General features: G+C 41.3%; 1 protein-coding gene and 1 pseudogene across 11 annotated transcripts in view; both read left to right on the forward strand.

Moving 5' to 3' along the window:
* Positions 1-13,756, forward strand: part of RGS6 (regulator of G protein signaling 6) — a 464,887-nt gene that overhangs the window by 63,408 nt on the left and 387,723 nt on the right. The window lies entirely within an intron of this gene.
* The window catches only part of LOC308497497 (10 kDa heat shock protein, mitochondrial-like), a 72,799-nt pseudogene that overhangs the window by 725 nt on the left and 58,318 nt on the right, over positions 1-13,756 (forward strand). The window lies entirely within an intron of this gene.

Here is a 13,756-nt window from a genome sequence, read left to right on the forward strand (position 1 = left end):
TAGATGATGAGGATCTGGATTTGGAGCTGATGCTGTGATCGGATGAGACTTGTAAGGACCCTGGGAGGGATTAGTGTATACTGCATGTAGGAGAGATATGAATCATTGAGAGCCAGAGTGTGGAGCTATGGTAGGCAGCCTCCACGCCAGCCCCCAGTGATCCCTGACTCTTGGCATTCAGAGTTGTTATTCCCCTCTCCTTTCTGCATTGTGCGAGGGTTGGTCTTTGTGACCAATAGCAGAAGTGATGGTGTTTCACTCTGAGATAATTCATTAAAGACTGCAGCTTCTATTTTGGGCACACTCTTACTCTCTTGCCCTCTTGAGAGATCACCATGTGATCACTCGCCGTGGAGAATGCCAGCTGCCATAGGTTGAGGACGTTAGGTGGCCTTGTGGAGAGCACCACATGGTAAAGAACTTCTAGCCGAGAGCCATGTGAGTGAGCTTTCTCATAAGTGTAGCCTCCAGCTCCAGTAGTCAAGGCTTCAGATGATGGAGCCCCTGCTGACAGCTGGACCGCGCCCTCATGAGACACTATGTAGAAAACGATGAACATACCAGGCCTGAGACTGCTATCCTTCAAAAGGCCTGCTTGCAAGATTGGCTCTTGGCTGGCATCTGGGAACTTGGATTTTGGGAGGATTCCCTCCATTTTCTAACTGATGACGAGTGGTAGACTGTGCCTAAACGGTGCAGACAGTATTACGTATGATGAGCACCTGCTTCTAATTGGGAGTCTGGAATTTGGGTACATACGTGAGTAGCTCCCTGTAAAAACTCTGGGTACTGAGTCTCTGATGAGCTTCTCTGGTAGATAATAATTCATGAAATGTTGTCACAATATGATGCTGGAGGAATTAAGCCTCTTAGAAACTTGTGCCTGGTTTCCAACAGAATTTACTCCATGTGCCTTTTTCCTTTGCTGATTTTGCCTTATATCCTTTTGCTGTACATCATAGCCATGAATAATTCTATATGTGAGTCCTGTGAATCTTCCTAGAGATCACTGAACCTGAGGTTATTCTTGGGGAGCCTCAGCACAGAGACCCTGAGCCAGAACCACCTACTCAGAAACTGTGAGATAACAATTATTATTTTAAGCCACTGAGTTTTGGAATACGTTCCCCCACCCTGCAGTAGATAACTAATACAGGAAGCCAGTCATTTCTTTCTCTCCAGCATTGAGCTTAGCGTCTGGAACATAGGTGTTAAAGAAATATTTGTTGAGTGAATTGATGTTTCTGCCTTTGAAGAATTTTATAGTCCATCTGGTTGCTTTGCAGGAGAAATCGAAATCCTGGCTTGGTATTATGAAGCAGGCTTTCCTTCCTTTCCTTTTGTCTAGAAGAACCATCCTAGTGACAGCAGCCTGCCTTCTGGTTTCCGATTCTGCCATTTCCTTTTTGGGTGAGGTCCATGTGTATAGGAATTAATGTGTGACCATGCTTCTTCTCTGTTACTCATTCTTTTTAGTTTCTTTGATTTCCATCCCCCTCACTCCCTTAGTGATGATAGCTATTCTTACTGTAGGAATAACATCTTCTTCCTGCTAAAAAATTAATTACCAAATGTTTCAGGTCTTATAAGATGTTAATATTTTTCTGAGTCTTGCCTCTTTATCATACGATTGCCTTGACAGAGTTCAGAGAAATGAACTTTTTCTTTGTTTTCCATTGTTCCCTCCTCTGCACACTATTTTGAAATTGACTTATATACAAAGGTAGCAACCTTTCAGGCTAAGATGACTTTAATATGGGAGAAAAACCTAAAATATACACTAGCAGTAGACTTCCAGTTATTTACAGCTTCTTAGAAACTATTTTAATCAAAGGGTGTGCGCGAGCACACACACACCCATATTGTCTCCTGTGGCACACCTTTCGGTATCTGTCAGAACCTTTTCCCTCCCTCCAAGTCTCCTTCAGTCTTAACAAATGACCTGGATTCCTATTTTCCTGCTAGTCTCAAGGTGATCTGATGGAACTCTCTCATTTGATCTCCTTCCCACTTAATTTTTAAGATTTTTTTTTCCCTTTTTAATCAAAAAGTTATCTATCCTTCTTTGAAAGGATTTCCCTCTCTAGCCTTTCCTCCCTCTTCCTGAATGTTATTTCATCTCTTAGTTTGCTTTTCCCTCTTGCATTTTTTTCTTCCTCTTCCTACCACTTTCTATAAGGATGTTCAGGTTTCTCTAATATGAAGTAGAACACCACCCGTTTTTTTTTTTTCTTTTTTTTTAGCCTTGCTTTCTCTTGGAGCTATAATCTATGCATTTCCTTTATTTTGCTGCCAAGCTTCTCAAAATTATCTCTTCTGCTGGCTGCCTCAACTTCCTCATCATCCAACCACGGCTTAAACTTAAAACCCGGTCTGTTACCTTCTCCATTCTGGAAGTCCCCTCTATGGTATTTTAATGACCAAGTCTCTTAACCTTCTAACCCCCATCCAGGTTGTTTATCTTACCGAAGCATTTAGTGTTGTGCTTGATGCCTTCTTTGAAACTTCTTTTTCTTCTTTATTTGACTTCCGATGCATTTGCCTTGCTTCCCCTCCTATCTTTTTCATAGCTACGTATCTGATTATTGACTAATGGACCAATGGGCCAATCAACCAGGATTGTAGCCAAACTGGCAGAAATTGGCTTGTGGCGTAAATGGTCCATTTATAAAAAATCTGTTCCCTCCCTAGAATTTTTCATTCCCCAGAGCTCAGTTGCTCACACAGAGTATGAGAACATTACATGTGAGAGCTGTTTAGGTGCTGTCAATTGGCAGTCTTGTTTATTCCATTTTGGTAGGACTCCAAAATTTTACATTTCATGTCCCGTATTTCAACCAAAAGCTGAATGTGTCTTGAGCTCACCAAATCCTATCTAACTGAAACCAGAGTTTTTATTTTCCTTCCCCCAACAGCTCCATCTTATGACCTCTCTATTTCTATCTGATTGTAGGACCGCAATCCACTTTAGTCCTCCACTTCTAACCTCAATTCCAAGTAATTCTAAGTCCTAACGCAGAAGTACGCATATATTAGGTTGGTGTAAAAGTAATTGTGGTTTTTGCAATTATTTTTAACCTTTTAAACCACAATTACTTTTGCACCAACCTAATAATATTTCTTCTGTTTGATATCTTTCTATTCCCAATGTCACTATTACTGTCCCCTAAACTACTGTCTTTGTCTCCAGTCCTGCTTTTAATCCTATGATGTTTTCTTAGGAGAAAGTCATAAAATTTGCAGTTCCTTTTAGGAGTTAAGGTTTTACCTCTATCTTTTTTTTTTGGTCTGTTTCTCAGGCTATTTTGTATAGTGGTAAAGAGCTTGGACCAGAATTTGAACCACTTATTAGCTGTGTACCTTTGGGCAAGTTGCAAACCCCTGTCTGCCTCATTTCCCCTCATCTGTAAATTGGGGGCTAAAAATAATATCCACATTGCTGGGTTGCGGTGAGAATTAAATGAGTTAAGTGGAAAGTATTTACTAGTGCTGGGCATAGCATCAGCAAACAATACGTTTTATCAATTATTTCTAGTATAAACCCCTTCTCATGTAAACAAAGTTATTAACTGAATAGCTCCTGTAAATAAAACATGGTTATAGTCTTCAATAAGATGAATTACCTATAAATTATCCATTTCATCAGTTCTAATATCTAAGAACCATGAACACAGAGATCTCAGTGTGTGGTAGTTTACAGGGACAGTGTGTAATCTTGCAGATTTAAAAGGTAAGTATGAGCCCTTTTGTAGGCAGTTTCATATAGTGACAAAGGAGGCGGGAATTAAAGTCTTGTTAGAAGAAATTTGTCATTTGTTCTGTGAACAATGTAGTTCCTTTACCACACACTTGGTGAGGGAAGGGATGCAGGGATGTTGCTGTTTCAGTTCACCATTTGTATGCCAGTCCAGTGCTTGGCCATAGTAGGCACTCAATAAATATTCGTGAAACTAGTAAATATTCATGAACAAACAGGTCTATGCTTTGTTGAATATCTTGCAATGTAGGTTGTAAACACAATGAAGGCTTTGTATGAGCAACTGACAATGGACAATAGAATTCTTGTCTGCAGAGTGGGATGGGGCCTTTTGGGCTTTTCTTCTGATGATTATTGGGCTTGAGGGTGAACAGATTCAGAACAAATGCAGGCGGCTGTTTCTTCTAGTGAATGCCTGACTCTATGCTGGTCAGGTTCTCGGATTCCTCTGCTGTTCGTCGTGTATGCTTTGTCCTTATTGCAGCTGCTGGGTCTGATCTCACTGTGAAAATAGTGTTTCCTTTCTGCCAACCCATGGGGTTCAGTGTTTGATTAACAAGTTTGCCATTTTTGGAGCAAAATACCTTGGCAAATCTCCCTTGGTTGATGCAAGGATCTGCAATAATTTTCAGCCACCGCATGAGCCTTGTGTTGAATGACATACTCTTTGTAAGGATGTGGTATCATTTATAATGCTGGCACCAGCATCCACTCCTTGGGCATTCTCAGGGCGGTGTGTTGACTTCCATATTGGAAAACATCGACACTCAGGAAAGCAATGACTTTAGTTGCTGCTGCTGAGTTAAAAACAACACAAAACAAGTCAGACTTGGCAGTATAAATGGATTTTTCTCTTTAAAATAGTGACCTTGGGATAGATGTAACCCTTTGAGGCTTCAATTGATGTTGTTATTGCCCCAAATATTTCCGGAATTCTTCTTTTTAAGTTGCCTTCAGAACCAATGGCACATTCTTGTGAATTTTTTCAAGTCTGATGAATATTCATTCTTCGTAGGAGGCTTTGATTTTTGGAAAAAGGAGAGTCTCTGGCATCATGACCAGCACATGAGGTGGGTGATAAGACCAGGGAGTACTGGTTCTGTCCAAGGCAGTGTAGGGTGTTAGATGTCTTGTAATTATGTCATGGGACTTGTACATTGATTCTGAACATGATTTCTTTTAAAATTATGCTTCATATTATAAAATATTTGAAGCCTATAGAATACTGGGGAACACTGTATGACAGACATGTTCCTAGTGCTAACGTTAGACACAGACGCTAACATTTTGCTGTATTTGTTGGCACTTGTTCTTTCATCTTTCTCACCTCTCTGTACTTTCTTCGGAAAAAAAATACATAGACAAAGTCTTAGGTAATCCTAAAACTCTACCCTGCTCCACGCCCACCTCCCTCCCTGCGTTCTTCCCTCGCTCCCTCGCTCTATAGTCATATACCTCTGCTAAAGTTGCTGTGCTTCATTCCCAAGGGTGTGAATGCCTTTCTGAGGGAGTGTTTTAAAACTTACACTGATTGTATTATACAACGTGTATTCCTCCGGTGCTGTTTTTGAGATGTATCCGTGTTGCCTTGTTTTATTTGCTCTATAGTATTCCCTTATATGAATAAATCAACTGATTCATCCACTCACCCAGAGAAGGTGAAGATGGTTCTACCCTTTTGCTATTACCGATGGGGCTGCAGTAACCATCGGCGTGCGTAGCTAACTAGGAATATGTGCTAGAGATTGTCTAACGCAAGTACCTGGAGGAGAAATTGCTAGGTTCTAGAACATGAACATCTTCAATTTAGTGGATGTTTCCAAGCGGCTCTCCAAAGCAGTTGTAATTATGCTCCCATCAGCAGTTACTGTTTCCCCAAATCCTCTTGGTTTATCAGATTTTTAGTTTTTGCCTATCCAATTGGCATGGAAATGTACCTCGTCATTTTAATTTGCATTTCTCTGCTTATTAGTATGATCAAACATCTCTTCATCTGTTTAGTGGCCATCTGAGTTTCTTTCCTCTTTTGTGAATTACCAACTCATAGCCTTTGCCAGTTTTTCTACTGCCATTGGCTGTTTTCATTGATAATGTATAAGAATCATTTATATTCTAGAAATTAATTCTTTGTCAGCTGCAAATATCACCTCATAGTCTGTTGCTCTTGTTTTCACTTTTTTATGATGCCATTTATTCAACAGAAGCACTACATTTTAATACAGTCATGTCAATTTATTCTTCATGGTATGTGCTTTTTTGTGTCTTGTTTATGAAATCCTGCTCTACCCCCATGTCATAAAAGTTTCCTATACATTCTTTTCAGTTTTGAAATGTAGTGTTTTTAAGTGACCTAGAATTATTTTTGTGTATAGGATGACACCAAAATCTACTTTTATCTTTTTCCATATGGATGTCCAGTTGTCTCAGTGCCACATACTGAATCTTTTCACCACTGTCATGTACCATTGCCATATCTATGCAAATGTGTCCCGTAGCTTTCTTTTCTTTGTCAGTGGTGTGTTTGTCTACCGTATTCCAGCTCTACTGTTTACTTACTTCAGACTTATAGGTTTGGGTTTTTTAAGTTCTACCTTCAGACTGGTTTTGGCTCTGATATATCAGACTCTTTACACTTACAGATGTGTTTCAGGAAAGTGGAAGTCTTGTTTTTGTTTGCTTTTGTTGGAATTAGTTAGCTGGTTTAGAGACATATTGTGAGAATTTGCCCTCTTACGATACTGAGTCTTCTCATCTATAAACATTGTATAGCTGTGTTTATTTAGTTCTGTTTTAAATGTCTTTAGAATTCCATCATTTTTGCCATCCTTTTTTACTTACATATCTTTGTTAAATGCATCCTAAGTCTCCCATAGTCTGTATTACTGTTGCTAACAGCATCTTTTTTTGTCTTTTGTATAGGTGTATAGGAATTGTTGTTGGTGTATAGAAATATGACTTGTTTTTGTATATGTTGCTGAACTCTTTAATTTTCATGGTTAATCTGTAGCTACTCATGCATTCCCTATGCATACAGATATATAATCTTTTGATAATGACAGATTTTTCCCCCCAAGTTTTTGTGACTAAAGGAAAACTATTTCTCCTCTCACAACACTTCTGACACCAAATGTGTGGGGTTTCCCCACATTTCAATTCTCCAATTCTCAAATTGTAGGTCAAACTGGGTGTCTTATAATTTAGTTCAATTTTGGCTTGAACTGTCAGGAGTAAGCACAGACCCCACAGGTTAAATGGCTCAGTCCCACAAGACTGCCCTCTCTTGACAGGCCAATGACGAGTCCCAGTTTTCCATACTTCTGCCCAGGTAGGCCAGGCTACAAATCAAGTGTTCCCATGATCCCTTCCTCAAGTTTAATACTTTGCTAGAATGGCTCACAGAATCAAGAAAGTGCATCATTATTACTGGTTTATTAGAAGGGATACAACCCAGGAACAGCCAAATGAAAGAGAAGCATAGGGCAAGGTATGGGGGCGGGGGGTTCACGGAGCTTCCGTGCCCTGTCATGGCGCACCACCCTCCTGGCACCGACATATGTTCACCGACCCAGAAGCTCTCTGAGCACTGTCATTTAGGGTTTTATGGAAGTTACATTACATAGGCATGATTGTATACGTTTTTAGCTATTGGTGATTGAACTCAATCTCCAACCCCTCTCCCCTCCGCTGTGGTAATGGGCCCCATCCCTCGAGAGTGAACTCATTAGCATAAACTCAGGTAGGGTTGAAGGGGCTTATTAAGAATAACAAAAATATTCCTCTCATCCCTATCATTCAGGAAATCCAATGACTTTAGGAGTTCTGTGCCAGGAATCAGGGATAAAGACCTAAACATACGAGGTCAAGGTCGGACAATTAAGTTCACAAACTCATCCTAGAAAAAGTGCTCCATACCTCATTGCTGAATGTCACTACAGTCACCTTCGAAGTCCTCCCCTTGGGAAGCTATGCACCTAGTCCACCCTTCAAAGCAATTTTGGAACTCTTTTTCTGGAATGGCCATCAGAGCTGTCATCGTATTATGCTTGCTGTCCTGAATGTCATCAAAATGTCTTCCTCTCAAAATTTCCTTCATCTTTGGGTAAAGAAAGAAGTCATTGGGGGCCAGATCAAGTGAGTAGGGAGAGTGTTCCAACACAGTTATTTGTTTACTGGCTAAAAACTCCCTCACAGACAGTGCCACGTGAGCTGGTGCATTGTCGTGATGCAAGAGCCATGAATTGTTGGTGAAAAATTTAGGTCATCTAACTTTTTCATGCAGCCTTTTTGGTACTTCCAAATAGTAAACTTTGTTAACTGTCCAGTTGGTACAAATTCGTAATGAATTATCCCTCTGATATCAAAAAAGGTTAGCAACATCGTTGCAACAAGTTCGCAAACTTAATTGTCAGGTCTCGTATATATTTTTATTATAGCACAGTGATTTTCACTTATTTTTCTTATATTGATGTACTGGCTTGTACTTCCACTTATACCTCCTGTTTTTATAAATAAAGTTTTATTGAAACTTAGCCACACCCATATTGTCTATGGCTTATTTTGCATTACAATGTCAGACTTGACTGGTTTGGACAGCCACTTTCTAGTTTGCAAAGCCTCAAGTATTTGCTTTCAGGCCCTTTACAGAAAGTTTCCCAATCCACTCAACACATGTTAAACAGATGGCATGAGACTGACCTTGTCTCATTCCTGATTTTAACAGGAGAGCGAGTACTGCTGTATCATTAAGAATGTTGCTGCCTGTAGGTTGGTTGGCTGCACTTTTATTGGGTTAAGAAAATGTCCTTCTATGCTTAGGTTTGTAATAAGTTTTCTTGCTTGTTTTGTTATTTTAAAAAATCACGAATGAATGTTGAATTTTATCAGATGTGTTTTTGGCTTCTGAGAGGATTAGTTTTCCTCTCCTTTTAAACATAATTATATTCTCTTTAAGATTATTATTTCCAGTTCTCAGGGCTAGAATCTTCCTATTAATGTGTTTTTATAACTTGGAGTTCAGTGGGCCTGATTTTTCTGTGGGAATTATCTACAGCATGGGTTGTGGGAGTTTTGTTCTAGCTTTTCCCAGGTTCTTCATTGGCCAGGACTGATTTTTATGTTAATCTCCCAGTAGCCAAAATTTGTACCCCAAGTGTTCCAGAAGGAAAGGCCTGGGGGTTTAAATTCTTCACCCCACCCCCCAAACCCCTTTCCCTGCGTTCTCCCACCCCTCCTCCTCCTTCCCATTTTATTCAAGCCCTTGTTTCTCAGTCAAGTTGTAGGGCGCAGCTCCCTGGCCCATGCTGGTGTTATGAGGCTTTCGCTCCACTTGGCTGAGGCAGTTGATGGTCAGCCGCTCACAGCAGCTCATGGCAGCTCTTGGCAGCCGCTCATGAGGGCTGCTGGCTGCCCACGCCGGCTGCCAGCTGCTCATGGCTGCTGGCCACTCATGGTAGCACACGGCAGCACACACCAGCCCAGCTCCAGGGAGAGCCATTGTTCACAATTTTAGCTGTAGAGGGCGTAGTTCACTGGCCCATGTGGGAATCGAACCAGCAGCCTTTGGGCATTAGGAGCATGGTGCGCCAACCACCTAAGCCCCGGGCCGCCCCCAATTTTTTTTTTTTAAGTTTATTGGGGTGACAATTGTTAGTAAAGTTACATAGGTTTCATGTGTACAATTCTGTAATACATTATCTATATATCACATTGTGTATTCACCACCCAGAATCAGTTGTCTTTCCATCACCATATATTTGATTGGGGGTTTAAATTTTGCAGGGAGCATTTTGTCTCCTCTCCTGAAGCCAAAGATAGACAGGTGATCAGAGCTGATGGGGGAATGCTCTTCAGCTGGTTTTCCCCTGTGGTTGCTGCTCTTTGAGGGTCTCACTCTGGGCAGCAGCCTCCTCCCTTGGGCAGGCCCCACAGGCCTTGCCTCTTATCCCCATGTGCTAGTTGAAATCTAAACCCTCACTTCTCCTGGATCAATCCTTGTTCTACTCCTTCCTCCTTCCCGTGTCCCCCCTTGCCTGCCCTCAGGGGGCAGCTGCCCAGTTGATTTCTCTGCTTACTTCTGGTTTTCAGTTGCTGCTTTATTTCTGGCACCTGGTAATTCCCCCTTTCTTTATTGCAGGTTTAATTATGCATTTAAAAATATATTGTATCTGACATTTCCAGGTGCATGTAGCAGGAGTGTGTGAACGTGTGTCATCTTAGCTCATCATCTTGCTGGAATGAGAGGCTGCTCTCTAAATGCAATTTCAGCATTCAACAAACAAAACCAAAACCAAAACCAAATCTAATAAAACCAAAAGCAAAACCCCCAAATCGTATCCCTAAAGGAACTAGCCATGAGCCAAGCAGCCTGTGAAGCCTTTTGCTATAAGCTCATGTAATTCTTGCAAAGACCTCATAACTCTTTAAAGAGAGAAGTTAAGTAACTGGCCCAGCAGTGTGTCAGAGGCAGAGTAAGCAAGGAACTGAGCTTTACCGGACGTTCCCTCCTCTTAAATGGTCTGAATAGGAGTAGCACCAGATATTAACTATGCATGCCCCTTCTCAAAGTGACTCCTGTAAAGGTCAACACTTTTCCATCTAACATTTCTATCACATTTGTCTCACCTGGTAATTCTAGAATAGAATCATGACTGTGGTTGTCTGTGAGAATTTGCAATTTGGGGTGGATTTAAATTAAAGAAAAATCTAAAAAGCAGTTGTCTTGGAGTTTTCAGCATCTGAAAAAAGAACACAGATACACCACTAGTACTTCTTTCTGAGCTTTACAGAGCTCCAGGGAATCAATAGGGACCCATTGTTTTCCCTGTTGGCAAGATTTTAGAGAAAAATACCTTACTCCCATGGCTACGAAGACATGTCTTAAGGATATATTGTCACACACATGGTTTCTGGAAGACCACAGAGAGATGGATTTTTACAATTGCTCTTGGTTTATTTACTCATACTCTGAAATCAAGATCATTATATTTTGTGATTGGGGGTTGCAAATGGCCGACATTTTAACCTCAGTAATGGCTGAGGGTGGGCACCAGGGCCCTTCAGCACAGCTCACCCTTGTTTGCGATCTGATTTAGCAGCATCTTAATTTGAGTTAAAAGACATCTTTGGAAATTTTTGCTCAGTGCTTGTAAGAGCATTCTGGAACATTGCATGTTACCTGATGCTATGTGAGAGGAGGTGCTCAAGCAGTCTCAGCTTCTCTGAGCCCCGACTCTTCATCTGGACGAGCTTGAGAAGTGGTAGAACTTCTGTCCTACCAGCAGCATAGACCTGTATCACTGTGAAGTTGTGTTAATGACTTTGCCAAGAATTTTCTCTATGCGTAGTAGGCGTATTTGCTGGAGGAGCTGATCTTGCAATCCCTGTCTATCTGGAGCAGTCAATTATGAATCTGCTAATTAGCTTGATATTTGGTCTCCCAGCTCAATGAGCTTTGTGAGCTCCACCAAATCTGAATTTCCAAATGATTTGAAAAGAGGAAAGGGAAAGATTGGGCCGAAGAGGCGATTGCAAGTCAATTTCTTATAGTTAGAATTTACTCAGCCCAAGAGCCGTCCTTTTCTGCTCCTAGAATTTCCATTCTTCCCATCATAGCTGCTAACCTGTCCCAGGATAAACTACCATGGTTTGCCGAAAATAAGACCGGGTCTTATATTAAGATTTGCTCCAAAAGACACATTAGGGCTTATATTCAGGGGATGTCATCCTGAAGAATCATGCTAGGGCTTATTTTCTGGTTAAGTTTTATTTTCGGGGAAACACGGTAGTTCTGCCTCCCTTTTCTGTGTTCAGTATTAGCACTTGGAAAAGCCTGTGGCTGCATGGTCTGAGGTGTGGCCTCTCCAAGGGACAGATTTTACCTCTCTTCCTTGCCCTAAATGAGGCCCAAATTTTCTATTCTCTGTAATACCAGCTGCTCTGTTAATTCTTCTTCCTTTTACTAATGAGTAAGTGTGACTTCTCTAGATTCAGCACTTTCCATCTGCCTTACTCTCTTTAAAATTTTTTGTGTGACATTCACCAATAAATGCTAATATTTAATGAATGTGTTTTATATGCCAGGCACTTTTGGAAACACTTTAATAGTAATAGGTAATATTTATTGAGTGTGTACTGTGTGCCAGGCACTGCTTTAACCTCTGGGGATGTTGAACAAACAAAACAAAGGCTGACCCCCTTAGAGCATGTGTTTTATTGGGCAAGCAGCCAGAAAATAAACCGTATCAGCAAACAAACATATACTATGTCAGGTAGTTTACATGTGCTCTGATGAAGAAATGGAGGTGGACAGTGACAGTGTGTGTAGGGCTGGTTGGGGAAAGCCTCTATGATGAGGGGATATTTAGGAAGAGCAGAGTATCCAAGGAAATGAAAGAACAAGCCCCCTTTGCTTGAAGTCTCTTCCTCCCATGTCAACTCAGTCGGAACCTGTCTGATGGGGAACCCTTCTCCCCTACCTGTATCTGCTAAAGGCACCACTTTCTCCTAGAGCCCAGGCTCTCGGCCTGTACCTTGACCCTTCCCTCCTCTTTCCTTATCCAAATTGCCAAACTTTTTTGACTTTCCATTGAAATATTCGTGGTGGTAACTGCCTTACAGAAAAGAAAACACTGCCTGGTCGAGTGCTTTGCCACTCCATTTCAGAATTACTGTAACAGTTTCCTAAGTGATCTCTCTTGGCTGCTGGCCTCTCTTTGCTCATCAACTTGTTACCACCCAAATACTGAAACATAGAAGCCATTGTTTGAGTCCTTACTCTGTCCAAGGCGTGGGATCCTCACAAGAACTTTATGATGCAATTGTTATTCTTCTTCCCATTTTACAGATGAGGAAACAGACTCTCTCAAGGCCACTCACTGATCCAGGAAGCGGTTAATCCAGGGTTTGAACTCAGATCCCACTGAGTTCGCAGGCCCTTTTTAGCCACAAGCCTATGCTGCCTCTACCCTGCTGCTATGTCTAATTACAACCCTGCTTTGATTTCTCTCTCCTTTGCTCAGAATATTTCTGTGCTTCTCATCTTCTGTGAGGAAAAGTCCAAATGTTCCAGAATAATATTCAAAGTCTTCATAATTCAGCCATATTTTACCTGGCTTCTGGTTGTATGTCTGGGTTTCCCCCTGTGACAATTGCAGGGGAGAAAAATATGTCACCCCCAAATCTGCCACTTTGGCATGTGGATTACTTTGAGCTGAAGGCAATCAAGGTCAGTAGACTGAGGCAAACAAACAAACTCACACACACACACATATGTAAACAAAGAATTTTTACCTCTCCCTTAACTTCCTAAAAGAAATGAGATAGGTGGCCTGACCCGAAAAGAGAACTATTACCAGAGATGACTTTTTATCTGAATGACCTATCTGCACGGCCTGGCAAACATCTAATTACCAAACATCTATTCTTATTGTCCTGTGAACTACCCTTCTTCCCTTGGAAACCCCAAGCCTCTGTCCCATTCCTTAGCTCAGGATGGCCTTCGAGCCTCAACTCCCCGACATGCCTTTGGGCCTCATACCTGGGGGATTCCTTACATATGAAATTTAATTTGTTTTTCTCCTGTTAATCTGTCTTGTGTCAATTTAATTATTAGACCAGCCAAAGAACCTAGAAGGGAATAAGGGAAGAAACATTTTGTTTTGCCCCTGCACAACCTGTGTATGCTGGGCATACACAAAGGTGTTTGTGTATACCTGTTCACAGCTAGCTATACCTGTGTTCACAAGGTGAGAAATGTTTCGTTCTTTCTACATAAACTTACTCTCTCCTCATGCCCCAGCTCAGACTCTACCTCCTCTCTTACTGCACCTTCACCTCCAGCCTCCACACCATTAGAAGGGGTGTCTTGCCTGTTTTACGCCAATCCTAACTTCCTCTGAGCTCCTGTAGTTCTAATCCTGATCACCACCTTGCCATTCCCACCGATTTCCTTAGCACGTTTTCACATGTGATCATAAAATACTGAGAAAACTTATACATACA

Source organism: Rhinolophus hipposideros (genome assembly GCF_964194185.1).
Source record: "Rhinolophus hipposideros genome assembly, chromosome: 5".
Lineage (NCBI taxonomy): Eukaryota > Metazoa > Chordata > Mammalia > Chiroptera > Rhinolophidae > Rhinolophus > Rhinolophus hipposideros.